The 5,656-nt window shown below is 37.4% G+C and overlaps 1 pseudogene across 1 annotated transcript; it reads left to right on the forward strand.

Moving 5' to 3' along the window:
* The first annotated feature begins 4,349 nt into the window (after positions 1-4,349).
* On the forward strand, positions 4,350-5,229 carry LOC309822076 (deubiquitinase OTUD6B-like; annotated as a pseudogene). The gene has a single exon. The product of its transcript is annotated as a deubiquitinase OTUD6B-like (transcript).
* The last annotated feature ends 427 nt before the right edge of the window (positions 5,230-5,656 follow it).

The following is a 5,656-nucleotide window of genomic DNA, read 5'->3' on the forward strand; positions in this document are numbered from 1 at the left end:
TTGAATAGCAAAGAGAGGCAGGTGTCTGCATCTAAAATTTGTGGGCCTGGAGCAAAAAAGCAAATGGAGGATGACATAACCCATGTCTAATATTTAAAGTTTATTCATCAAGCTAATAATTCATCAGTGAAACATGTTCTGTCCTCCTACCTTGATAAGTATACTTTAATAGAAATGAGATCAATATATACGCATGTACATTTTTAATACAGCTATGCTTTTTTATATGACTGAAAATCAGCAAAGTATCAAAGATAGCTTAGCTGAATTATTATTGTGCTTGTCTTTAGGCCTGTTATGCTCGAACAAATAATCAAATTAAGAGATACATAATTCATTAAGTATTATATGTTTTTGATAAAATTTATTTTTGCCTTCATTTCAGGAAAATATATATTTATATTTTATAATCAATATTTTCACATCATTTGGGTTCTATTTACAGCAATGACAGATTAGCCACTATTTATCAGGACATTGTAGCTCTTTGATGGAGCGTTTTAATTAATTTCCATTCAGAGAATCGTCATTTTTCTAAGTTACACCTGAATTTTTTTATGACATTTAAAAGGCATTCAATATATTTGGAAATTAACCATGAATTTTACAAATCACTTTTAAACTCTGTAATGGGGTCATATATAATAAATTATTATAGAAATTATTGCAAAATATTTTAAATGTAGTGTATAAATCACTATCACCTATATAGCAATTTTACCTCTTCTTAAAGCAGTAACTAGGTCCATACCGTATTTAAGTTCTGCTTTAAATTTTTTCAGTACTAGGATATTATTTTAAAATTTCAAATGTAGTATCTTGCTGTATATTTTTTTTCAGATCTCTCTTCAGTCAGGACTATAGTTGATCTGTAATGTCTGGAAAACAGTCTCTATAGATATCAGTTTGGGAATTATTTGTATGTGAATCTTCTTCATAGCCATGCAAATATTTCCATGTCCTCATTTCTTCCATACATTTTAAAGGAATGTTTCTTTTGTTGCACATTTTATATGCAGTTTCTTACAATTTAGGGTGAAAATTTTTTTCTAAATTAAAAAAATAATCATTTAGAAAGTGAAATATCTGTTTTGGTTTTTCTGTATCCAGTAACTGTGAAGAGAACAAATTCAAAATTATTTTTATTATCCATGAAAGTCCATGATTCACTGTTTGAGAATTTTTTGTTTATTAGCTTAATTCTTCTAGTGCCCCTCATGTCTTTTCAAAATGGAATCTAACTGCTTTATCAGTTTTGAGTTGACACTTTCTTATACACTGAAGAGTTCTTAGGAAGAAAATCAGCAGGAAGGAAGCCAAGGGAATAAAAACCTTGACCTCTCTCTCTTCCTTCTTGCTGATAGCACGCTCTACCTCCCCACTGGTCAAATCCAAGGGAAGCCAGCAAACTCATGTAGAAGCTGTTGGTTGCAGCCCAGAGCACTGAAATCCCTCTCAAGGATTTGGTTGGCATGTCCATTCCCCAGCTGCTGCAGGTGCTTCTGCTAAAGGCTAACCCCCGTACCCTTTTTAAAAGAATTACCTTTGGGTGATTGAGGTCACCTTACCTGGAGGCTCCTGGGAGTAACAAATCCTCTGTGACTGACTGCGGAGGTGCTACAAAAACCCTGCTCCCCTGCCTCAAGTTGGAAAAGACTGTGCCACAATTTATGCTCCAAAGCTCCCCCTGGGATCCTGGAATTGTACCAATCTATATTTCACATGAAACCACATTCTTCTGAGCCTCCTTCTATCTGCCTCCCCTGCTGCTTTCTCCTGATCAAGCCCTGGGGCAGAGAGCAGAATGAAGATGGGTAGACAGTAGATCCGAAGATCTACTAATGGGAGCTATCACACACACTGGAATCTTATACAGCTGGGCCCACCCAAAACACACTACCCCAGTCTTCCTCACTAACAGATCCTGACTTTGAGAGTAAAATCTACTCTCCACATCTCTTGAAGCTAGGGATGGCTAGGTATCCCAATTCAGGCCAATGAGATGTAAGCAGAAGTCTCAGGGGAGACCGTCTCTTCCTTCCTAATTAAAAAGAAAAAGATACACTAGAAGAAAGACATTTTGCCCTTTTCCCCTTCCCCTTCTTCAAGGCTGAGACATGAAGCCTGGAACTGGAAGCCTGGGAGAGTAATAGCCATCTGGTGACAACTATCTGGAAAGTATGAGGACAAAAGACAATATGTCAAGATAACTCAGTGGAAGGAGATTCTGGGTCCCTGTTGTGCTGGTCTGGACTGCCTACACCTAGGTTTCTGGTTGTGCAAGAAAAATAAAATCTCCTCTTTTTAAACCACTCTTTGTCAGATTTTCTGTTATTTGTGGCTGAACTCATTCCTGCTACAGCAGTCATTAAAAGAATAAAATAGAGTTATACCAGAGACTCTTGAGTTTTGTCTTATCAGAGCAGCACCCATCTATAACATAAGACCTCTCACCACTAAGCATTTAGTCCAGTTTAGAGCACCAAGGGCACTGAAAAATAAAGCCAAGCTCTGGCGGGACATACCTCTGTTTTAACCATGCACAGAGCCATGATTCTGCAGACTGAGACAAAATATCTAGAGAGCATGGAGGCCACTTGGCAAGCAGAACAATTCTAACAGGTGCAGGAAAATTAGCCAAATGGAAAGGAGCTGAGGCTGAAGGCAATTCTTTGTGTCTTTTCCAAAAATGTTTCTGGGAATTACTGACCAGTGTAAATGCTCATGGCTCTGGTTTCAAATCTTGCCCAAGAGGAGAAATAAGTTTTGACAAAACGAAGTATCCAAGTGCCTTTTTGGCAGATATTGTACATATTTTCCAGGAGGAATAGTTTTCTGGGTCAAGTCACATTTATATTATATGGACACAGACACAAGTGCCTTATTTAAACAGCAATGTACAATATGATAAGTGCTAATACTTCTGACAAGTATTAAAATTGAGGATCTATTTTTTTTAAAGCCTTGTGGGTAACTTCTTTCTCCTTGTGATATATCCATAATTTCATAGTCAAGTACCAGGAGCAATAGCTCGGCTTGAATTGACTAATTTGGGGATAGGAGAATAATGAGAAGTAACTAACAGTAACCCAAACCAATTTATCACATCCTGTACTAATGTGCAAAACAGACAACTTTCCATAGTTTTCAGGCAGAGACAGTGAAACACTGTTTGGTCCAAAAACGATGCTGTACAAGATGTTTTTATGAGCCCTGTTCATACCGGAAGTGGACCATCAGAATACACACACACACAAAGACACACACACACAAACATACACACACACACCACCCTGGTAATCATCCTTCTATAATCACTCACTTATTTTATAGTTTGAGCCCAGTGTTCCCTCTAGCTTTGAACATGAGTCCCATATTGGAAACCAAACTCAGCCAAGACCTATATGGAAGAGGATCAACCCTAAATGATGTAAGAAACTTTATTCCTGGAGATCATGATTTCTGGGTGTAAAATATCATTCTGAGGAGAAAATTTAAAGTCTATTCTTGCCAATGACAAAAACAATGAGTGACTAAATTTGACTGGTGTGTGAATCAAAACACATTTGGCTGGTGTGTTTAATAATGACCACATGGAGAAGCAATCTGTGAAGAAACACTCATTTTAGACAGGAAATGGTTGATGTAGTTTTCATACCCTCTAAAACTCTACAAATTTATATCCAAGGTATAGATATAGTGAATTGCAGAAGAAGATTCATCTTCTAGTCTGGGGTGGCTGGCTACTTCATCCCTCATTCATTCATTCAAAACAGATAATGACATTTACTATGGGACCAACTAAGCATAGGAATTCTAAAGACATAAATGGCAAAATTCCTCAATTTAGCAGCAGACACAAATCTATAAGGGAACGATTACAGTTATAAATGCATGCATACAACACACACACACAACGGGGCTGTGACACTGTACAACCTCAGAGGGAAATGGGGAAAAGGAATGTCAAGAAAAACTTCACAGAAATATTTGGGCAGAATATTAGAGAATCAGTGGGAATTTGTCCACTTAATACTGAAAGTAAGAAGAGAATACCAAATAAAATGCATCATATAGAATATAAAAATGGACACAGGGACAATTGTAAGCCCAAGTCTGTAAAGATAAAATGAGGCTTGATTGTTAGAGCTCTTGTTTGGCACATGAGGATTTGGATTTTAATGGTCAAAGGAGCCCAAGGAAGGATTTTAAGCATGTAACACGAGGAGATATATATTTTATGAACCACATTTAACAAATGTGGTTACACTGGAGGAGAGGGAGAGTAGAGACAGACACAGAGATAATGTGCAATATAAAAGAAATGGGGATCAGGTTACCTAGTCGTCATGGAGGCAGTCTTGACTGAGGAGTTTGATTAGGAGGAACAGCTGGTGAGAAGGCATCACAAAGAGAAGAAGTAGTTGCAAGCCAAAGTTCAGGGTATGAAGAATGCTGTCCCCAAGACTGACAAAAAGAGGAGGAAGCAACTTACTGAAGATGTTGCTAAGTTAGAAGCAGAAGTGGAACAGAAACATAAAGAGAAGCTGGAGCAATTGAAGCTGACCTCTAAGGAGAGTAAAATAGATTCTGTTGCTGTCAATATTTCAAACTTGGTTCTTGAGAATCAGCCGTTTCGGATATCAAAAGCACAAGAGAGATGGGACAAAAATGCTGCACTGGAAAAGGAGCGGGAAGAAAGGATAGCTGAAGCTGAAATTGAAAACTTAACTGGGGCTAGACATGTAGAAAGCGAAAAACTTGCTCAAATATTCGCAGCTAGACAGTTGGAAATTAAACAGATTCCACCTGATGGCCACTGTATGTACAGTCATTGAAGATCAACTGAAAGAACAGGACTGCAGTCTGACTGTGGCTGCCTTAAGATGTCAGACTGCTGACTACATGCAAAGCCACATGGAAGACTTTCTACCATTTTTAACAAATCCTAGTACAGGAGATATGTATACTTCAGAAGAGTTTGGAAAGTACTGTGATGATATCATAAACACCGCTGCATGGGGAGGTCACCTTGAGCTAAGAGCCCTGTCTCACATTTAACAAACACCAATAGAGATAATACAGGCAGATTCTCCTCCTCTTGTAGTTGGTGAAGAATCTCCCAAAAACCCATTAATACTTGTTTATATGAGACATGCATATGGCTTAGGAGAACACTACAATTCTGTTAAACGGTTGGTGAACACAGCTAGTGAAAATTGCAGCTAGTCTATAAAATGTTGCTGTTATGTTTTAGTACAGTATGCTGATCTGAGTATTAATACCAAGTGTTAGATTGTTCTAAATGTTTCCAAAAAAAAAAAAAAAAAAAACTACCTTAAATCAGTTTTATGGCAAAGCTACTAACAGGTTTTTAAAAAATGTGTCAAAGAAACTTTCACCAATGTCCCCTTAGTGGTGTTTTAAAAACACTTGTAAGTCCCTTGTGGAGAACATCATTTATAGACCAAGATGGTGCCCTGTTTGCTGATATTTTTATTAAATATAGGATCCTGAACATTCTGTTCTGTGTTGAAATAGTTAAATTTTTTTCCTCCCTATTACTGAAAGCTTTCAGTAACCGTGTCAATGTAATTTTTCTTGAAGAAATGAAATGACTCAGTCTCTGACATTGCAATAATGTGGTGATGGTGAT

This window comes from Grampus griseus, assembly GCF_964374135.1.
Source record: "Grampus griseus genome assembly, chromosome: 4".
NCBI classification, from domain to species: domain Eukaryota; kingdom Metazoa; phylum Chordata; class Mammalia; order Artiodactyla; family Delphinidae; genus Grampus; species Grampus griseus.